This window comes from Pseudorca crassidens, chromosome 11 (assembly GCF_039906515.1).
Source record: "Pseudorca crassidens isolate mPseCra1 chromosome 11, mPseCra1.hap1, whole genome shotgun sequence".
Taxonomy (NCBI): Eukaryota; Metazoa; Chordata; class Mammalia; order Artiodactyla; family Delphinidae; genus Pseudorca; species Pseudorca crassidens.
In genome coordinates this window covers 41,117,456-41,140,800 of record NC_090306.1, presented here as the reverse complement: position 1 = coordinate 41,140,800, position 23,345 = coordinate 41,117,456, and the positions used below count along the sequence as shown (strand labels likewise).

At 40.5% G+C, this 23,345-nt stretch overlaps 1 protein-coding gene across 1 annotated transcript in view; it reads left to right on the top strand.

Moving 5' to 3' along the window:
- Nucleotides 1-13,844: 13,844 nt before the first annotated feature.
- SLC38A4 (solute carrier family 38 member 4) overlaps nt 13,845-23,345 on the top strand; it is a 68,088-nt gene continuing 58,587 nt past the window's right edge. The window contains exon 1 of the mRNA XM_067696296.1: nt 13,845-13,998. The gene's annotated coding sequence lies outside the window, so the exon portion shown is untranslated. The remainder of the gene's footprint in view (nt 13,999-23,345) is intronic.

Genomic DNA, 23,345 nt, shown 5'->3' with positions numbered 1-23,345 from the left:
TGTTAGGGGCGGGATGGAATTCTCTACGATTCCTAAAGGATCAAGCAAAAAGAGGAGTAACTCTGGTTACCTCTAATTGAGTAAATCATGTCTCTGAGAAGTGTGTGAATTTGCAGGGGACCTAGTAACAAAGACTGGCCAGCCCGTGCCTCTCACTGGTGGGGAGACAGAACTAGAATCAGGTTCTTGCATTTATCCCATTTTGCAGAGAGGAGATTTTCCACCCCTGGAGAGACTGAGTGAAGAAAACTGAGCAGGGAAGGTGTCCCTCTTGTTACCAAAGGTGATCACTTCACATGAGATGGATCCACCCATCCCACCATCTCATGAGCACAAGATCTGCCCTCCCTCTACCACAGGCATGGGCTTCTCACAAGCACTGGAATATGCTAAAGTCACTCACTTTCATCTTCATGACTCATTTCCTCAGGGAAATCTGTCCCTATGATCAGTGTATCCATCCTTCACTTCAGTCTTTGTCATTTTATGTTTATTAGTGTCACACTTTGATTAAAATATTTTCTCCTACCAAATTAGAAACTCCACAAGGACAGGGACTGTGTCTGTTTTGACTCACCATTCAGTTCCTTGCACCTAGAACTTAGGAGGTACCCAATAAATGTCTGTTAAATAAGAGAATGAACAAATGCAGATAGGACTGGATTTTCTGAGGGAGGATATGGGGTTGCCAACTTTAAATAGGGGGCTACCTGTAGGCAGGCAAAGTTCAGAGGGGAGAGATGTCTCAAGTGAAGGCAACATTTGTGAGGCTTCATGTCAGAGCCTTCCTTTGTTCAGTCAAATTAGTCAGAATTTCAACCTTGAACCATTTACCTTGGAATATCCTTTGGAGATGGACCTCACTCTTCAGAACGTGGCATGTTTACATAGTCCTGCATTAGTGGGCTATTGAAGGCTGTCCAAGCAAGATGACATGAAAGAGAAGGGCCTGGACCTTCCACTTTGCTGAGAGCCTCATCAGAGAAGGGGCTGGAAAAGCACTGTCCCCTTAGGTGGAATAGAAGGCAGGAAAAGCATTGGCTGCCTAGGTGGAATAGAGGCAGAATATCTCTTGGTCCGTGGCAGCTGCATGGATTGGCACAGAAAACCCCTGGAAGACTCAACACCTCCAATGTTCCACATAGGTTAGGAAGACCCCCCTTCCAGACTGAAGTAAGATAAGACCTCCAATATAGCCAGGTTATAATTTTAAAATCAATGAGTTCGAGCCCCGGGGGCAGAATAGAGATGACAAAGGCTGCATTGGGTAACAGTGAGCCATGATGTCAGCGGTTACATGCAGGAATGGGCCAGCGTGTGAGAGTGAACAAATATCTGAAGCAATAATATCAAGGGAGTTGTTGACAAGAAAATCCTAATAAAAGGAAGTGATAACATCAGGAAGCATAAATCCATTTTCTATTACTCTAGCCATGTGACTAACAGGGTCTTGGTGCTGTGGCCGGGTATTAGGCCTGAGTCTCTGAGGTGAGAGAGCTGAGTTCAGAACATTGGTCCACCTGAGACCTCCTGGCCCCACATAATATTAATAGGCAAGAGCTCTCCCAGTGATCTCCATCTCAATGCTAAGACCCAGCTCCACTCAATGGCCAGCAAGCTCCAGTGCTGGATATCCCATGCCAAACAATTAGGAAGACAGGAACACAACCCCACCCATTAGCAGAGAGGCTGCCTAAAATCATAATAAGGTCACAGGCACCCCAAAACATACCACCGGATGCGGTCCTGCCCACCAGAAAGGCAAGATCCACCCTCACCCACCAGAACACAGGCACCAGTCCCCTCCACCAGGAAGCCTACACAACCCACTGAACCAACCTTAGCCACTGGGGGCAGACACCAAAAACAATGGGAACTACAAACCTGCAGCCTGTAAAAAGGAGCCCCCAAACACAGTAAGTTAAGCAAAATGAGAAGACACAGAAATACACAGCAGATGAAGGAGCAAGGTAAAATCCCACCAGACCAAACAAACGAAGAGGAAATAGGCAGTCTACCTGAAAAAGAATTCAGAGTAATGATAGTAAAGATGATCCAAAATCATGGAAATAGAATGGAGAAAATACAAGAAATGTTTAACAAGGACCTAGAAGAACAAAAGAACAAACAAACAATGATGAACAATACAAGAAATGAAACCAAAAATTCTCTAGAAGGAATCAATAACAGAATAACTGAAGCAGAAGAATGGATAATTGACCTGAAAAATAAAATAGTGGAAATGACTACCGCAGAGCAGAATAAAAAAAAAGAATGAAAAGAATTGAGGACAATCTCAAAGACCTCTTGGACAACATTAAACGCACCAACATTTGAATTATACGGGTACCAGAAGAAGAAGAGAAAAAGAAAGAGATTGAGAAAATATTTGAAGAGATTAAAGTTGAAAACTTGCCTAATATGGGAAAGGAAATAGTCAATCAAGTCCAGGAAGCACAGAGAGTCCCATACAGGATAAATCCAAGGAGAAACATGCCAAGACACATATTAATCAAACTATCAAAAATTAAATACAAGAAAAAATATTAAAAGCAGCGAGGGAAAAGCAACAAATAACGTACAATGGAATCCTTATAAGTTTAACAGCTAATCTATCAGCAGAAACTTCGCAACCCAGAAGGGAGTGGCAGGACATATTTAAAGTGATGAAAGGGAAAAACCTACAACCAAGATTACTCTACCCAGCAAGGATCTCATTCAGATTTGACGGAGAAATTAAAACCTTTACAGACGAGCAAAAGCTAAGAGAATTCAGCACCACCAAACAAGCTTTACAACAAATGCTAAGGGAACTTCTCTGGGCAGGAAACACAAGAGGAGGAAAAGACATAAAAAACCAAACCCAAAACAATTAAGAAAATGGTAATAGGAATGAACATATCGATAATTACCTTAAATGTAAATGGATTAAATGCACCAACCAAAAGACATAGACTGGCTGAATGGATACAAAAACAAGACCCATATATATGCTGTCTACAAGAGACCCACTTCAGACCTAGGGACACATAGAGACTGAAAGTGAAGGGATGGAAAAAGATATTCCATGCAAATGATATCAAAAGAAAGCTGGAGTAGCAATGCTCATATCAGAAAAAAATGGACTTTAATATAAAGACAAGAGACAAATAAGTACACTACATAATGATCAAGGGATCAATCCAAGAAGAATATATAACAATTGTAAGTATTTAATCACCCAACATAGGAGCACCTCAGTACATAAGGCAAATGCTAACAGCCATAAAAGGGGAAATCAACAGTAACACAATAATAATAGGGGACTTTAACAACTCATTTTCTCCAATGGAGAGAACATCCAAAATGAACATAAATAAGGAAACACAAGCTTTAAATGATACATTAAACAAGATGGACTTAATTGATATTTATAGGACATTCCATCCAAAAACAATAGAATACCCTTTCTTCTCAAGTGCTCATGGAACATTCTACAGGATAGATCATATCTTGGGTCACAAATTAAGCATTGTTAAATTTAAGAAAATTGAAATCATATCAAGTATCTTTCTGACCATATGCTATGAGACTAGATATCAATTATAGGAAAAAACCGGTACGAAATACAAACACAAGGAGACTAAACAATACACTACTACATGACCAAGCGATCACTGAAGTAATCAAAGAGGAAATCAAAAAATACCCAGAAACAAATGACAATGAAAACACGATAACCCAAAACCTATAGGATGCGACCAAAGCAGTTTTAAGAGGGAAGTTTATAGCAATACTATCCTACCTCAAAAAACAAGAAACATCTCAATAAATAACCTAACCTTATGCCTAAAGCAATTAGAGAAAGAAAAACAAAAAAACCCCAAGTTTAGCAGAAGGAAAGAAATCATAAAGATCAGATCAGAAATAAATGAAAAAGAAATGAAGGAAACGATCACAAAGATCAATAAAACTAAAAGGTGGTTCTTTGAGAAGATAAACAAAATTGATAAACCATTACCAGACTCATCAAGAAAAAAAGAGAGAAGACTCAACCAACAGAATTAGAAATGAAAAAGAAGTAACAATTGACACTGCAGAAATACAAAGGATCATGATAGATTACTACAAGCAGCTATATGCCAAAAAAATCGACAACCTGGATGAAATGGGCAAATTCTTGGAAAAGCACAACTTCTGAGACTGAATCAGGAAGAAATAGAAAATATAAACAGAAAAATCACAAGCACTAAAATTGAAACTGTGAATAAAAATCTTCCAACAAACAAAAGCCCATAACCAGACGGCTTCACAGGCAAATTCTATCAAACATTTAGAGAAGAGCAAACAGCTATCCTTCTCAAACTCTTCCAAAATATAGCAGAGGGAGGAACACTCCAAACCTCATTCTATGAGACCACCATCAACCTGATACCAAAAGCAGACAAAGATGTTACAAAAAATGAAAACTACAGGCCAATATCACTGATGAACATAGATGCAAAAATCTGCAACCAAATACTAGCAAACAGAATCCAGCAGCAAATTAAAAGGATCATACACCATGATCAAGTGAGGTTTATTCCAGGAATGTGAGGATTTTTCAATATACGCAAATCAGTCAATGTGTTACACCATATTAACAAACAGAAGAATAAAAACCATATGGTAATCTCAATATATGCATAAAAAGTTTTCAACAAAATGCAACACCCATTTATGAAAAAACTCTCCAGAAAGGGAACTTACCTTAACATCATAAAGACCATATATGACAAACCCACAGCCAACATCATTCTCCATGGTGAAAAACTGAAACCATTTCCACTAAGGTCACGAAGAAGACAAGGTGGCCCACTCTCACCACTATTATTCAACATAGTTTTGGAAGCTTTAGCCACAAAAATCAGACTCAAAAAAGAAATAAAAGGACTCCAAATCAGAAAAGAAGAAGTAAAACTGTCATTGTTTGCAGATGACATGATACTATACATAGAGAATCCTGAAAATGCTACCAGAAAACTACTAGAGTAAATCAATGAATTTGGTAAAGTAGCAGGATACAAAATTAATGCACAGAAATCTCTTGCATTCCTATACACTAATGATGAAAAATCTGAAAGAGAAATTATGGAAACACTCCCATTGACCATTGCAACAAAAAGAATAAAATATCTGGGAATAAACCTACCTAAGGAGACAAAAGACCTGTATGAAGAAAACTATAAGACACTGATGGAAGAAATTAAAGATGATACAAACAGATGGAGAGATATACCCGTATTCTTGAATTGGAAGAATCAACATTGTGAAAATGACTATACTGCCCAAAGCAATCTACAGATTCAATGCAATCCCTATCAGACTACCAATAGCATTTTTCACACAACTAGAACAAAAAATGTCACAATTTGTATGGAAACACAAAAGACCCCGAATACCCAAAGCAATATTGAGGAAGAAAAATGGAGCTAGAGAAATCAGGCTCCCTGACTTCAGACTATACTACAAAGCTACAGTATTCAAGACAGTATGGTACCGGCACAAAAACAGAAATATAGATCAATGGAAGAGAATAGACAGCCTAGAGATAAACCCACGCACATATGGTCACCTTATCTTTGATAAAGGAGGCAAGAATATACAATGGTGAAAAGACAGTGTCTTCAATAAGCAGTGCTGGGAAAACTGGACAGCTACATTTAAAAGAATGAAATCAGTACACTCCCTAACACCATCTACAAAAGCAAACTCAAAATGGGTTAAAGACCTAAATGTAAGGCCAGAAACTATCAAAGTCTTAGAGGAAAACATAGGCAGAACACTCTATGACATAAATCACAGCAAGATCCTTTTTGACCCACCTCCTAGAGAAATGGAAATAAAAATAAACAAATGGGACCTAATGAAACTTCAAAGCTTTTGCACAGCAAAGGAAACCATAAACAAGATGAAAAGACAATCCTCAGAATGCGAGAAAATATTTGCAAATGAAGTAACTGACAAAGGATTAATCTCAAAATGTACAAGCAGCTCATGCAGCTCAATAACAAAAAAAACAAACAACCCAATCCAAAAATGGGCAGAAGACATAAATAGAAATTTCTCCAAAGAAGATATACAGATTTCCAACAAACACATGTAAGGATGCTCAACGTCACTAATCATTAGATAAATGCAAATCAAAACTACAATAAGGTAACACCTCATACCAGTCAGAATGGCCATCATCAAAAAATTTACAAACAATAAATGTTGGAGAGGGTGTGGAGAAAAGGGAACACTCTTGCACTGTTGGTGGGAATGTAAATTGATATAGCCACTATGGAGAACAGTATGGAGGTTCCTTTAAAAACTACAAATAGAACTACCATATGACCCAGCAATCCCACTACTGGGCATATACCCTGAGAAAAACATAACTCAAAAAGAGTCATGTACCACAATGTTCATTGCACCACTATTTACAATAGCCAGGACATGGAAGAAACCTGAGTGTCCATCGACAGATGAATGGATAAAGAAGATGTGGCACATATATACAATGGAATATTACTCAGTCATAAAAAGAAACAAAATTGAGTTATTTGTAGTGAGGTGGATGGACCTAGAGTCTGTGATACAGAGTGAAGTAAATGAGAATGAGAAAAACAAATACTGTATGCTAACACATATATATGGAATCTAGAAAAAAAATGGTTCTGAAGAATCTAGGGGCAGGACAGGAATAAAGATGTAGACGTAGAGAATGGACTTGAGGACACGGGGAGGGGGAAGGGTAAGCTGGGATGAAGTGAGAGAGTGGCATGGACATATATACACTACCAAATGTCAAATAGATAGCTAGTGGGAAGCAGCCGCATAGCACAGGGAGATCAGCTCGGTGCTTTGTGACCACCTAGATGGGTGGGATACAGAGGGTGGGAAGGAGATGCAAGAGGTAGGAGATATGGATATATATGTATGTGTATAGCTGATTCACTTTGTTATATAGCAGCAACTAATCCAACAATGTAGAGAAATTATACTCCAATAAAGATGTTAAAAATAAATAAATAAATAAAAATGTAAAACCAATGAGTTCCAAAATCATCTTCACAGTGGTGTTTTAAACTGAAATGTTTTTTTGATAACATTCCATCCTTATCTTTAAGAAAATTATTACTCAGTTTTTGAACTCCTTGAAAAACAGAGAAGCATCAATTGATTGACCCATCCATCTATTTATTTATTCAGCAAATATGTTTTGATATCACATCTACAGAACTTACAGTCTCAAGAGGAAACACGCAAACAAACTATTATACAATGAGAAAGAATGAAACCTACTGCAGCATTGGAACAGGGCAATGGAGACATAAGCACACAATTCCGACCTCTTTCACACCATCTAGCTCTTATATTTGAAGACTAGAAGTTAAATGTCTACATGGTTTCAAAGTTAAAGTGCAAGTTTTGTTTAATTTTATATTTAGTCTTGTGAAAATTAAGGAATAGGTTAATAATTTCCTGTTCTCCATCTCTTCAGAAGGCGAATTTTAGGAAACTGGGGTTTTGTTGTGGAAACACGGGAATGAAAGTAAATCCCCGGAAGCTGTGCAATTGTAGAATGTTAAGATCGCGGAGGTCACAAGGATCGAATAATCTGCCCTCTTGTACTAAGAATGAGAAAACAGGCCCAGAAGAATAGAATAAAGTTTTAGGGTAATTATAAGAATTTTTCAGTAACAGATGATACAACTATAATCAGTATTTTCCATTTGAAAAATGATGGTTTAACTGCATTAAGAAATTTACTTAAATTTTAAAATAACTCTAGAATAGGTACAACTGTTGTCCCCAGATTACAGATAAGGAAACTGCAGCATAGACAGGTTAACAATTTACCTAATTATTATATAACTAATAACTAGTTTTCAGCTAGTAAATATCAGAGTTGGAATTCAAACCCAGGGAGTCTGGTTCCAGAAATCAGAAACCAAGTGTTTAACTTTACATGTTCTATCTCTTATTTATTTGGAAAACATATATATATATATATAATGTTTATTTTAAATGTGGTCATTCTCATTAAACATGTCTAGTTTTTGGTGATAAGGTGTTTCATTTTATTTTTCCAAATAAAGGGAATATGAAGTTAAGTTTGACATTAATGAGTTTCTAACTCTCAGAGGAATGTCAAAAAGGGGAAAATTTGCTTTTAGAGTAATTTGATATTTTCTGAAAGCTGCCAGGCTATTGCGTTACCTGCCAATGTCACATCAACGTCAGTCTCTGTTCAAACACCAGTTGTGCAAACCATGTCAGCGTAGCTGGTAGCCTGGCAGACTCAATCAGTGATTGTCTCTCTGGGCACCAAAGTTATAATTGGCCTCCTAATTATGGTACCTCTTAATTTCAGAGAAAACATAGAGAGAAGATGGGAAACATCATTAGGGATAACTCACAAATAACTTTATTTAACAACTAGCTCAGGCACAGATAGTGTTTGTTATAATATGTAAATCATAGGGGTACTCTTCATTTGTTCATTCACTCATTCAATAAATAACTATGGAGTTACGCTATGGTAAATACCAGGAACACTGATGAGAATGACACAGAGATGGGCTGCTCCGGAGTCTGAAGTCTAGTGGGGGCCAGACTAGTGTGTTATGATGTGCTTCTGGAGCCCCAATGAGGACGAGTCTAATGATGGGACAGAATGGAGAGAGCTTTGGGATCAGGTACAGCTGAGTCCTAATTCTGATTCTGCCTTTGGCAAGCCACTCAACTCATTCACTCTCTGTTTTCTCATCTGAAAAGCGAAGGTAAAAACACCGACCTCACAGGATGGTTGTAAATACTAAATTCCATGTCCAAAACATGCTAGTTCTTTTTTTCCACCCCTCTTCAAACTTCCCCACCACTCCATGTTCCCAGTCTACCAAGAAAAAAGAAAAAATAGCTGGATGAGTTGGACAGAGTTTCATTCACTTGACGTGACATGTGAGCTGGGGCTTGAAAGACTAGTAAAAAGTGAAATTGACAGGCAGAGCTGGTAGCAAGGGCTTCCAGGAAGAGGGGACAGTATGTTCAAAAGCTCTAAGGCGGGCTTCCCTGGTGGCGCAGTGGTTGAGAGTCCGCCTGCCGTTACAGGGCACACGGGTTCGTGCCCCGGTCCGCGAACATCCCACATGCCGCCGACTGGCTGGGCCCGTGAGCCATGGACGCTGAGCCTGCACGTCCGGAGCCTGCGCTCCACAACGGGAGAGGCCACAGCAGTGGGAGGCCCGCGTACCGCAAAAAAAAAAAAAAAAAAAAAAGAAAAAAAGCTCTAAGGCACGGAAAACGTCAGCATCGGGAGCTGGGAGGCAGTGAGTGATTTAGAATATGGGTTGCACGGAGGGATGTAATTGACTGTCAGTGAGATGCCGAGAGCATCAAGCTGGAAAAGGAAGGCGGATCTGACTGGCCAGCTCTCTGTAAGCAGTGCTGTTTCCAGAACAGAGAGACAAAAGCTGACCTCCCTGGGGCTGGTATTGAATATTGACCACAGGATGCCCACTCTCCTCTCTGAGCTATTTCCCGATGGAACGTGGGTTCTACTCCCCTTTTCACCTCCTGGATGGGACTTCAGAGTCTAGAACCTGACATCCCAATCTTGGACTCTAGAGTTGGATCTTCTAAGATCCTAGATCTAGTTTGATATTCTTTTTTGTTTTGAGATCCAGTATCTAGTTGTTTCATCATGTGTGAAACTGAGACAGTGAGTGATCAAGTGTCTTTTTCCTAGTGCCAGTAAGAGGTAGTAGTCCATTTAGAGAATATAATACTAAAGAAACTCAACCATAAGCATAATTCATGGTATGTCTTGGTTTCTCACATAAATCAAATTCAAATTCATAGAAAAGAAAACTGTGATACTGACATTAGAAGTTTGTAGAGGCTCTTGTAATTATAATAAAAATATAATTACTTTTATAGTATTATAATTATTTTAAAAATCATTATTTTACGGCTAAGCATGCCATTCACAGCTGGTGACCTTGTAGGAAGAAAAACAGTGATCAGTTTCAGTAAAGAAAATGCTTAGAAAAAAGGGAGGTGAGATTTGGAAGGTCTAACATTGAATTTGAAGCCAGAAAACCTGGTTCATGCTCCAGTCTGTCATTTATCGGCTCTGTGTCTTTGGAGAAGTCACTTAACATCTCTGAATCTCATTTTCCTCTCCCATGAAATGGAGAAAATAATAGCTGCACGGTGGGTTTATTTTAGTACCAAGTGGCATAATATATGTTAAGGTGTTTTGTAACCTCAAGTCATTTTACTAATTTCAATAATTATTCATTGAAAAAAGAATCCATGTTAAAAATCTACTATCAAAGAAAGAATTTAAACAAAAGTGTCTTAAAGTCACTGCAACAAACTTCACCATAAATCAAGGAACTTCATACGTATGATGGCAGGATAATAATTGTGTTTTATTTCCTTCCAAGACATTTATTTATACTAAAATTTAGTAATGACTGTTCTCTGGATGATTAAACCTTAGAAATGTTTCTCCAAAAAGGGTTCATGGTGATAGAGAGATACTACATGCTCCATCCACCTTTAAGAGACTGATTCAAACCCCAGAGGAATCCCACAATAATTTTTAGCACAATGTTTTCCAAACTTATAGCAGCATGGAACTCTGTTTTCAAGTATTAGCTTTAGTTCAAAGGAATATGTTTTGGGAATATTTTTAATAGAGACTTAAAGCAGAAGCATCCATTACCAAACCAATAATCATTCCTAGGACCAGTGTGTTAATATAATTTTAGAGTGGAAAGCTTTAATCAATTCAGCTTTGTCAAAATGGTAGAAATTCGAACTCTTCTGTCACCCTTTTTTCTCAGTTGCAAACATTTTATTTTCCTCCAGCACTATTTGAGTTTGTAGTACTGTCTGAGAATAAGTAAGGAAAACAATGTATTAAGGGATGTTCTACATTTTTCTCATTGAGAAACTGAGTCACTTAGAACTTAAGCCCATTGGTGAAGGCCACAGAGTTGGTAGGTGGTAGCTCTGAAATCAGGACTCAAGTTGTCTGCTCCAGAGCCAGCAAATGTTTGGATGGTCAATCAAAATGTGTTTCACAGTGCGGTTTTGCAGGGATATTCATGTTGCTGGTTAGGGCTGCTTCACATTCTTTCAAACACAAGTTTTAAAGAAACCCTTGAGGGTTGTTGGGTAGATCCAGCGTAGTCATCAAAGGCTCAAGTTTTTGATTGTATCACGGAAGACAATGGCTTGCCAGTTATCTCATACCACCTGGACATTGCTTGGAGCGCTCCTAAAACTCTAAGGATATACAATAGCTACAAAAGATGACAAATTTGAATTTTGCTCAGCACTTTGTTGCTTTATAGATGAATGCAACTCATTTTATTTCAATCCACACATGGTTAAAATAAGTAGCACATATGTAGATGAACAACCTATAGTTCTCTAGTAAATTAGGCAATGAACCACTGCTTCTGAGCTTCTCTGTACTAGCTAAGATATGGACGCCAAGAACTGACTAAATAAATAAGCAATTCGTTAAGTAGCTGCACAGTGAACTAGTATCTATTTTAGGATTGCATTGATCCCATCTTCATTTATATTTTCTCTGGAATGGATTTTTGTTTTAGAATCTTGGATTTTGCTTTTACTAAATCTCAGTGTAAGTAGAGAGAAATATATATCTATCGTGATCTCCCATTCATCCCCTCCCAATCTTACCAATTTTGACAATTTAGTAGTTTTATAAAAGATGCTTATATTTATTAAATAAGAATCAATGAAAAAGTGTGATAAAGATAATCTAGTTTCAACAAGTTTGAAGGGACCTCTAAATTATTCTGATGTATTCTAATTTCATAAAATGGAAACCTCTTATGACAAACTAAAGAGGTTTATCATATTTGGTTAGGCAGGGGATAATCAGCTTTCATAAAAAAATATTTCTTCTATACTCTGTTTAAATAGTGCATTTTTTTTTAGGTTTCAAAATGATAACTCCAGTGAAGGCATTCATCTTATCATTCTTCTATTGGATTTTCATTGTTGGATGATTTTAGTACAATTTGACATGTGTGCATGTGTGTTAATGGAGTTTTTAATATTCCTGACTAATATACAACTGCATTATCCAGATGGATTTTTGTTCTTGCCGTTCTTGTCCTGTTTCTTAAGTGCTAATGTGCCGCTGATGTATTAGTTGATGGGAACTGTAAAATGAGATGGTTCTAGATATTCATGGTCTGAACCATGAGCCTTACCATTCTGAATAAAGTTAAATTGCATATGTGAGAATTTAGAAAGTAATTTGTGCCGCCTGATGAGTTTGTTAAACTGTGGGGATTGAGTCTCCACAGGAGAATGTTTTTTCCCTTAAAGAATGACAAATGAGTAGTAAATAAACGGGATGGTGAACATATATGTTACATGGGCTTTTTGGAAACAAAAATTTTGGTTAATGTCAGAAAATGGTGGGGATTTTTTAACATCTGTATTGGAGTATAATTGCTTTACAATGGTGTGTTAGTTTCTTCTTTATAACAAAGTGAATCAGTTATACATATACATATATCCCCATGTCTCCTCCCTCTTGCGTCTCCCTCCCACCTTCCCTATCCCACCTCTCTAGGTGCATCCACCTCACTACAAATAACTCAATTTTGTTTCTTTTTATGTCTGAGTAATATTCCATTGTATATATGTGCCACATCTTCTTTATCCATTCATCTGTAGACGGACAACACTTAACATTGCTTCCATGTCCTGGCTATTGTACATAGAGCTGCAATGAACATTTTGGTACATGTCTCTTTTTGAATTATGGTTTTCTCAGGGTATATGCCCAGTAGTGGGATTGCTGGGTCATATGGTAGTTCTATTTTTAGTTTTTGAGGACCCTTCATACTGTTCTCCATAGTGGCTATATCAATTTACATTCCCACCAAAAATGCAAGAGGGTTCCCTTTTCTCCACACCCTCTCCAGCATTTATTGTTTGTAGATTTTTTGATGATGGCCATTCTGACCGGTGTGAGGTGATACTTCATTGTAGTTTTGATTTGCATTTATCTAATGATTAGTGATGTTGAGCATTCTTTCATGTGTCTGTTGGCAATCTGTATATCTTCTTTGGAGAAATGCCTATTTAGGTTTTTTGCCCATTTTTGCATTGGGTTGTTTGTTTTTTTTGATATTGAGCTGCTTGTAAAATATAAACAATTTTCCTTAAAATGGTGAGTGGTGTCTTAATGAGCAGAACTGAAATTTTAGTGCTATTTATTATATCCTAATTCTTTCTTCATATGTACTGAGGATTATGCTTACAGTGGAATCCCAGGGAAAAAATGACCACAAAAGACCCCTAGCCATGGTTAAGTGCTAGCAAGCTATCCTCTGCTCTGTGCTTGCATTAAGTGATTTTTACTGTGAATGACAGGTTTTTCGATTGTACCCCTTCCCCAAATGTTTTTTCCTTTATGTCAAGTTCAGGTTTGACATCCCCAAACCTGGAGGAAGTTTAGAGCCACCTATTGAAAGAAAGACTCTTTTACAGACTTCAAAATGAGCACTGACAGGTATTTCTGTGTATAGGACAGATCCAATAAATGCAACCTTGACTAATGAAGAAACTTAATCGTTAAAAAAAAAAAAAAGCCCACAGAAAAGCTCAACTCACACCAAGATCTTCTCTGTTATCATGAACCCAAGAAAACTGGAGCAGGGGCTGGCAGGTCCCAGGCTTCACTCTTGAGGGACAGCTGGACAACTCAGCCCCACCTGGGAGGATGCTTTTGTTGACATCTCAGGTTGCCGCCTGATGATTGGTGGCTGGGCTGGAAGGGAGGGTCCATAGGAAACGCGACACTGGGGATGCTGCCCCCTATCACATGATGGAAATTTCCACTCTTTAGAAAGGCGAAAAGAAAAGAAAGAAGGGTCTCTCAATCCACCCTTTTCCCCTGGATCCCAATCGGGAGAGGGAAGAAAAAGTAGGGTGAGTGAAGCTGTTTATATTTTCTGTTAGACTTAAAAGACTTGTCAGTGTGCAAACTTGTGGCTGGATCCCAGCCGGAATGCGTGTGTGTGTGTGTGTGTGTGTGTGTGTGTGTGTGTGTGCGCGCGCGCGCGCTTGTGCGCATGGGGACACGCACACGTGTGCAGCTCGGTCTCTCACCCGTCTGGGGCTTTGGTCCGGCGCTGTGGCTCCTCATATCTTGTTGATGGCCCCAAATCCTTATCATTTAACAAAGGATCCCCTTTGGGTGCATTACTGCAGGTTAATGACCGGATTGACTAGAAATTAAGTAAGCCGGGGCAAGCAGAGGGAAAGGATAGAGGCTGGGAGAGATCCTGTGAATCCCTTTTCCAGGACAGGTGACTGCCAAGGCTGCCTGGTCCTGGGGGGCGGGCAAGGGGTGCCTTGCGCTGGGGCGCCCACGGCCCCGGGCCCGGGATTCCCTCGGCACTTGAATCTCGAGATGCTCGTACTGAGACCGCCATCCACCACCGTGGCCCGGCCTGCCTGGCCAGGGGCCCCGAGACTCCGCTGCAGGAGCTGGCTCTGCGTCAGATCGGGATCGCGCTGGCAAGGTGTTACCCGAGTCGCGGGACCCGTGCCCGCGTCCTCAGGGCGGGGACATTGGGTGCAGAACCTAAAATAGACCCATCGTCGCTGACAGCTGGGCCGCCCAGGAGGCCAGCACGGTTCCCTGGGTCGGGGGTTCCGGCCCGGGGATCCGGCCCGGGAGGCTCCTTCAGGGGAGGAGGAAGGCGAGAGCAGCGCTGGGTCTGGGGGCCTTGGCTGCGGGCAGTGAACGGGTTCCAAGACTGAGCCCGAGGTTCCGAGGGAGGCATCGCGCGCCGTCGGACTGAGAAGCCTGGGGGGCGCTGGAAAGAAGGAAGGGGCGCCGCAGAAAGTGTGGGCAGGAAAGACGAATGGAGCGGAAGGAACGCAGAGAGGACGTCGGGGAGGAGAGGAGAAGGAGAGAACGATAAGGGTCCAGACCCTGAGAGGGGTAGGAGTAGGAGGGAAAATGGAGAAAAGAGGAGAGAATGAATGAAAGGAAGGGAGGACGGAGACGGGAGCGGGGACGCAGGGAGCCCCCTGGGAGGGTGAGCTGAGAGCACCTCCGAGTCCGGGAGAGGAGAGAGGTGGGCGCGGTGCAGGTAGGGGCTCTTCGCACAGGTGGGCGTGCGTCCTGGTGGGCGCGGGCTGGGGGTGGAGGCGCGGAGTGCGGAACTCGCGCGCCCCCCAGCTCCCCTGAGTGATCCAGCAGGCAGAGGTGGAGAGTGTCCCCTTTCATGTGCCCCGGGACCAGCCCAGGAGGTGCGCACCGGGCGGTTGACTTGGTTAGAGGAACGGGGTGAACTAAGCCGGGGAACCAGAGCCAGGGAGACTGGGTCCCTGGTGTGCAGGGCATGTACGGGGGAGTGAGGGGGCAAGATTTGGGGGCCTTGAGATACTTGGCGATGACCTGGAGATCCCCACCCGCAGTCCTCCGCAGAGCCTTTAAATACCTGGGTCTAGTTTCACCGGAGGAGGACGGGTTGGCTCTTGTTGTGTATCTCTTAGTGCAAAAGGTGTATCTCTACCTGTCTAAGAGGGATCTGAGACCCCGAGAAGAGAAGAGAAGAAGAGAAGAGAAGAGAAGAGAGAAGAGAAGAGAAGGGAAGGGGTAGCCTCTGCCCTGGAGGTGTAAGCAGACCTGGCCAGGCACTTACCTCAGCCGCCTCCTGGTCAGGTGCCCCATCCCCCAAGCTGCTGGCTGCTTGCTTTGTTATCGGCTGAGTAGTGGTGCACCTTGTCACCCTTAAGGAAAGGAGGAAGTGGCCAGCCTTTCACCAGGAATGGTCTGTTTCCCAATTTCCTAGCTTCCTATATTCATCTTTATCTGCTTCCCGGCAGTGCAGACATAATCATTATGACTAAATTGTCTTATGTTGTAAAGAGAGCATCCTTCATCCAGATCACAATTTCCAAGGCCTGGTAACTTGGGTTTGTTTTAACTTTGGTTATAACTTTTTATAGACCTTAACTTTTGGGGGGAGGAGGTTTAAATTAGCCCATGGGTATTTTTTTTTGTCCCCACTGCAAACAAGTCTCTAAGGATTGGGTGAGATTGGTGGACTCTCTCATATGGAACACAAGAAATCTCTCTCTCTCTCTCTCTGTCTCTCTCTCTCTCTCTGTCTCTCTCTCTGTGTGTGCGTGTGTGTGTGGTATAGTCTCTGAGATTCTAACAAATGAATCTACAGAAAATCTGTGTTCTGGGTAAAAAGTTGTAAGAACAGAGACACTGAAGAGAATATCTGATCTCCCCAAATTACAGATTACCATATGTGTTCAGAGACAGAAAGCTTCTATTGGTCTGATTTTATCACAAAACTTCAAAAAGCAGGAAGACTGGGGTAAAGGGATAAAAATCTTTCAAGCCTGCGGCAGGGATAGGAGGCAAGTTCTTCTGCCAGTGTATGCAGTACTAGGTGCTCCATGGAAGCTAGTCTCTACTAGATTCATGATACTAATGCCTCACACATAGATATCAATTACTATATTCCTTATATGTGACTAAGTGCTTCTTTTATGTTAACATTTGACCCTCATAACAGTCTTGTGAGATAGATTCTATTATTCTACCCATTTTACAGATCAAGAAATGGAGATACACAGTGTGGGGAGCATAGAACATCTTTGGAAGTTCTATTTGGACATTATTCTTAAGTGTAAAGAACAATTTTCTTTCACTTTGCACTTTATCATGGTCAGAACTGGACAGGTGACATCTAGGGACCCACAACTGACTTCTTAGTCTATTAGAGACTATCCTATCCTAATCCTATCCTAAGAAAGCCAAAAGCATGACCGTGTACCTTAAGAATTAATCTTTGCCAGCCCCAGGATTGGATTGTTTTACAAGTGACATTTGAGAAATGCATAATATAACTCTGGTTACCTTGTGAACTTTTGAGCTAAATGTCTTTCTTCTTTTATGTCATCGTCTTTGTCCATTTCTGCAGTGTTTTTTAGGCATATATTCCTTTTTTCCCCCTTATGCTTTGTACTGACTTAATAATATTTTCTATTTTTTGTTTTCTTTTTTATTATTTTTTAATTTAATTTAATTTTTATTTTATATTGGAGTATAGTTGATTTCCAACATTGTGTTAGTTTCAGGTATTCAGCAAAGTGATTCAGATATATATATATATATATGTATATATACATATTCAATACATCCATTCTTTTTCCGATTCTCTTCCTCTGTTTTAAATAACTTAAACCCCTCTTTTAAAAAATTTTTTTACAAATCCAAAGCAATCATTTCTATAAAAATCAAAGGTTTCATAGAGTTTAATGACTATTTACATATTTTAGTATGTATATAAATAATACGACAATTCTGAAAAATGTGCTTCCATGTATCACATGAAACCATCTCACATGCTACTGCTACCCTGATGACATCTTGCAGGAAGGTGAGGAATGGAAGAAGGGGAGAGACAAAAGACAGGAAAGGAAGAGTCTTCCAAGCCAGACTTTGAACCAAGCCCCTTCCATGTGTAAATCACATTTAATCTTCACATGATACTCCATGGTCTAGGTGTTTGGTATCTCCATTTTACAGAGGAGGAAATTGAAGCTCAGAGAAATTAAGGGAAGAGCCAACGGTCACAGAGCTAGTAAGTGACGGGGCTGGCCTCAGAACTATGGTCCCTCCTGTGCCAAAGTTCCTGCTTCCAATAAAGACAGCAGTAAGATAAAGATTACTTGGAGAGCAAATGCTTAAAGCAACAAGAAGCTCAGAGAGGTGGTACACAACAGAGCAGCCTGTGAGAGGTGGGGGAATGCAAAAACCAAATCACTTTTACGTGCCTGCTAATTTTCTGGTCTTCCTTCCACTCTGTTTGTAATGACTTAATGCTATTCATTCATTCCGCAAACAACCATTGAGTATCATTATCTCCCAGAAAGTATATTAGGGAGTTTCTTTTATCCTTGTCTCCCTAACACCTAGCACAGTCCAGGGTAAATACTGGGTGCTCAAGAAATGTTTGTTGAATAAAGGAATTAGTCTAGTGGGGGAAAGAATAAATAAACGAACAGTTGTGTTAACAACATGTGAAGGGCCAGGGGAAAAAGTCAGGTTTGAGCACTCTGCCACAGAACCTGGCTTAGGAAAGGGGTCAGAGAACATTTCGAGACCGGATGATGCCTGAGCTGGGTTTTGAAGCAGAAATGAAAGTCAGCCAGGCAAAGAAGTGAAGGAAATAGGGGAGGATTCTCAACAGAAAGACTGGCCTAAACAGAGAAAGAAAGAAGGAGACATTGGGGAATTTAAGAGCTCAGTGGAGATTGCTGGGGGGAGGCAAGGGGGGTGGGGGGGAGGTGTGGTCCGGAGGTCCTTGCATGGTTTCTCTGCAAATGTCCCATAGCTCTGCCCACTCCCCTTGAATGTCGGAAGTGAACTGTGCTAACAGGGAACAAAATAACTGAATACAGGAGTCAGCAATACATTTTATTATTTTATCATTTTATTATGGCCCTATAATAGAGAACTATAGTTTAATTTTTATAATGTTAGTGTTTTAAAACCTAAGCTCAAATGCAAAGACCAGACTTTGTTGTCCTCTGTATGGGAAAACCAAATTATTTTTCTTATATTCAAGGGGATGTTTTATTTTAGCATAGGTGCAGTCTACGCAATCATGAAAATGACTTCCAAACAAATGCTTTTCTATGTTTTTCTTAGGAGGTAGCTTGGGTGGGGGGGGGATTTCTCTCCTTATTTTAGTTTTTAATGGTTTTATTTTTTATTTTAGTGTGCTAGAGAAGAATCAGGAAGTAAAAATGTATTTTTAAAAAATGAGGTGAGAAGACAGTAATGAATTTCACCCTCTTATCTGCAAAGTAGACGTTTACGCTAGTTAAGAGTCTGGCTTTTGATAACAGACTTTGACAAACTTAACTCCCAATGTCTCTTCTTTCTTTAGGGATCTTTTATGCCAAGTTTTCGTTGCAGGCTCAGAGGTCTGCATGCCATGTCACCATTTCCACATTTGTAACGTAGTCTCACTCGTGTCGTCATTAGTAAGGGAATTCAAAGAGTCAATGAAACCTATAAATAATCCAAAACCTGACTTCAGTTAACAGCTTAAAACCTCCATTTTTTAGCCTTATGTCCTTGGGCAAGTTCCTTAATCTTTCTGAGCTTCCATCTCTTCATCTATAAAATCAGGATCATAATAGTATCGGCCTCATGAGATTGTTACGAGGATTAAACGTGTTAACACATGTAAAATTCTTAGACTAATGCCTAGTATATAATAAACGTTCAACGTGTGAAAGCTCTTATTTTTAATGTTACTCCCCCTGCCACCCAAAGCACTATTAGAAATGTTAACAAATGTCTATACTAAGTGTTCTTTGATCACGTGTTTTCCTCTAACTGCCGTAACTAAAATGAAGGAAACAGAAGGGAGGAAACGAAAAACGGGCTAAATAATACTCATGCAGGACAGTACAGCCCAGATAATATCATTCCCTGTATAATAAGACTGAAATGTTCCCTTGTTTCCTGTTGGCTATTCGCACCTATTGCTCCTGATAAATCTAGCATGTATCCATCATTAAAATGAACATCATTTCCGGTTCCCTTGTTTTCTCTCATATCTGTCTCTTTCGGTCGCGGCTGTTGCCCTGGTACCTCACATAAGTGCCTGGGGTAAACAGACACTCATGCGTGTTTGTTGAATGAAGGAAGGAGGAAAACTGTCCTCCCCCCCACCTTTTTTTTTAAACAATGTTTATTGTTCAACTAAACACTATTTCATCGCCATGTTAAAGGTCTTTACAAAGTAAATCTGCATTGTTCATAGTCAATATAAATATTTTAAAATTAAATGATTTATTCAGTGTGCGTTGTTGCACATAATTAAGCATGCAGGCTTGGGAGTCAGGGAGTGTGGGTGTGAATCCCAGTGCCATCGTGGAGTTGGGCTTCCTGGATTCAGATCTTGGCGCCGTCCTTCTGACTTTTTCCTGGGTTCAAATTCTGGCTTGCTCACTTGCTATCTGAACCACCTTGAGCAAGTCGCTTAACCTGACTGCTTCATTCTCTTCATCTGTAAATGGAGTGAAACCGTTCTTATTTCAGAAGGATTTTATGAGAATTAAATGAGTTAATATGTATAAAGCATTCAGAAACATATTTGGCACTTTGTAAGCATTAGAGGTGTTTGTTAAATTAAACAGTTAAAAGAAACCCCGGTTCTCCAGTTAGATATAATCACAAGTACTTACTTTATAGAATTAATTTGATGATACTGCATGGCACCTAATAACCCCCCCAAAATGTTACTGTTACTGTTGCTATTATTGCAAATCTTTCTGTTTTGTGCTCCAAAGGAGTTGGAGCTCTGCCTCAGCCTTTCCATTCTTGGTCCATTGGAAGTCTTATTGATTCTACCTTACATTTTCCTCCCCACCCAGTGTTTGTCCTGTCATTTTGCCTTGCGTCATTCGCAACTTTTACACCACATACTACTCAGGACAAGGACTTTGCTCTTTGTTTTGGCATAATTTTATAACACTGGGTACACTCACACACTCACGGTACTATAAAAATGTTAAAGAAGAAAAGGAAAAAAGATTGCAATTCACCAGGAGGCAACTTTGGCCGCCAGCTGATCAGGCTGTTTGCAGTGTTGGCACCCCGTGCGGGCTGCCCAGCAGCACCTCCGGGGCTGGCTGGTGCCTCGCGGGTGACGCGCGCGTCCTGCGGGGGCGTGGGGAGCATGAGCTGGGTCGCGGCGCGCAGGGAGGACCGCGGGAGGCCGCCGCCTGGGGACGCTGCACCGCTCACAGGTTTGCCTGCCGATGCTACGGACGGCTTCGCTAGAAAGACCAGGCTAGTGAGTGAGACGAACTCGGAGGGAGAAGTAGCAAAGAACTGAAAAAGGCGGGGAGAGGGAGGCATTTGTTAAAGAGAGAGGCTAAGGTGGCTTTCTGTTTTGAGAAACGTTTCCTGCGTGCTACGTGGGGCTACACGCTATGGTCTTATTTTCCGGAATTTTTCCAAATGGGAGAGAATTTTTCCAAATGGGAGAGAGGTACCTGGATGCAGAATGTTCCTGTAAATTAAAAGACCAAACTGCCCTTGATTGTTCGTGAGATCGAACTAAAGGGGTTCTTGTTTCCAGCCTTGCTGTGGAAAGGCCTGGAAAGCAGTCAGATGGTTGAGAGCACTGCAGAAACGGAGGCCTCTGTGATGGCCCCGAGAAAACATTTCATCACGGTTTTATTCCTTCTTGCCTTTGAAGCAATTCTTTAGTGACAGCACATCTTTAAAAAAAGATCTGACACTTTTGGGGCATTGTTCTGCTATACTGTATTTATTCGTGCTGTACGGAGGAGTCCACACTTTTGGTTGACTTGTATATATTTAAACTTTTTATTTTAAAGTAATTATAGGTTCATAGGAAGTTGCGAAAGTAACACAGAGAGGCCCTATATAGCTTTCACGCAGTTTCCTCCAATGGTTACATGAGACATAATTTTCTTACAGTAGCAAGACCAGGAAATTGACATTGGTGCAATATGTGTATATAATTTCTGTGTCATTTTATCACATGCAGAGACTCATGCAACTACTACCACAACCAAGATACAGAGCTTCCATGCCACAGAGATACAGAACCTTTATAGTCACACCTCTTTCTCTCTACCAATGGAAACTAGATATCTTCCTTCTTTATTTTTTATCATTTTGAGAATATTACATAAATGGAATCACAGTGTATGTGATCTTTTGGGGATTGATTTTTTTCATTCATTCAGTGTAATGCTCTTGAGATCCATTCAAGTTGTTGTATCCATAGTTGGGTCCTTTTAAACTGCCAAGTAGTATTCCAGTTGCTTGACTATATTTACTGGTATATTTTTTCCTCTCAATTGATATACTTATTTCGAACTTCAGTTGGATTAAAGACGTGCTGAAGGCACTTGGTAAAGTGAAAAGTATGAGGACAAAATTTGACTGTTTTTCTCTTAAAAATGACATTTGTATGATAGGGCAAAAAGATATATGAATTACATCTCCATTTAAAATGGAGGCACTGGAGGGGTGGAAAGGAGGAAAGGAATAGGGCAGAGAAAGTATGTTTTCAGGCAATAAGGTATAAAATCTAGTACCTGTTAAAATTTCCACACCCATATAATAATGCATTCTGTGATTTTTACTTTTAGTTTAGACAACTCAGATTTCTTGAAACTAACAAAAACAAAACCTCTGCAGTAGGAAACTCCCTACCACATAGCTGATAACTCAGGGACAGACGCATGGCTGGAAATGCCAGCCAATGGCCCTTTAGTTTGATAGGGGTCACCAAGAGTCAAAACAGCATCTTTAGCCCCAGGGCAACTATCAAGGGTCCAGAGCCAATCAGTGTTACCCTACTCTGGCCTTTCATCCCACCTGCCGATGGGAGGAGCATCTCCTAGAGATCACTTAAGCCAGATTTTAAAAGAGGATGTTATCCTTCACCTGAATGTCCACAAGCATGGGGAAACTGGACGCTGGTGGCTGTAACTGGCTAAGGGAAATGAATCACTTCTGAATACTATGGAGAAGAGATAGGCTTGGCCCCTCTGTCGGCCAGCTCCTATTAGAGAGCTCTCTACCCTGCAACACCACCGTACCCCCGAGCAGAGGAGAAAACAAAATATCCACTACTATCTGAAAGTGCACATACTCCTTTAAGTTTTTAGAATTTCACATTTTGGAATTTCTGAGACATAACAATTCACAAAATAACACAAACTATCAGTCTGGAACACTGACTAGACCCAAGTTTAACTGAAGGCATTGCCTTAAGTCTCCATGTTAATGATTTCTGTTACCAGAAAAATATTCCTTATCTGAAACACTGCCCAAGGATGGAGAGTAGATACGGGATGCTGGTTCCAAAGCCTAAAACACAGAGAGGATCGTCATAGGTAAAATAACTTACACCTCCTTTGACAGGCAAATCTACTTTTCTGAATCTTTCAAATTGGAATATAATCGTGCTGTCTTTATGATTTATTTTATTTTGTGTAAATGTTAGATGCCCTGTATTGATTCACAGGCTGTTCTTCTGGGTCCTATCTCCTGTGCTTGGACCACATGGTCCCACAGCATGTGGTGGGGCAGATAACTCGGCCCTGTAATCTTGAAGGAGCCAACACTTCGCTGTAAATGGGGAGACTAAACAGAAGGCCCATTGAGTTTTGTTTACCTCTCTTATGCTATTGACTTATATGACTAATGGTGACAGTCATTGGCGTAGGGGAACAGTGACATA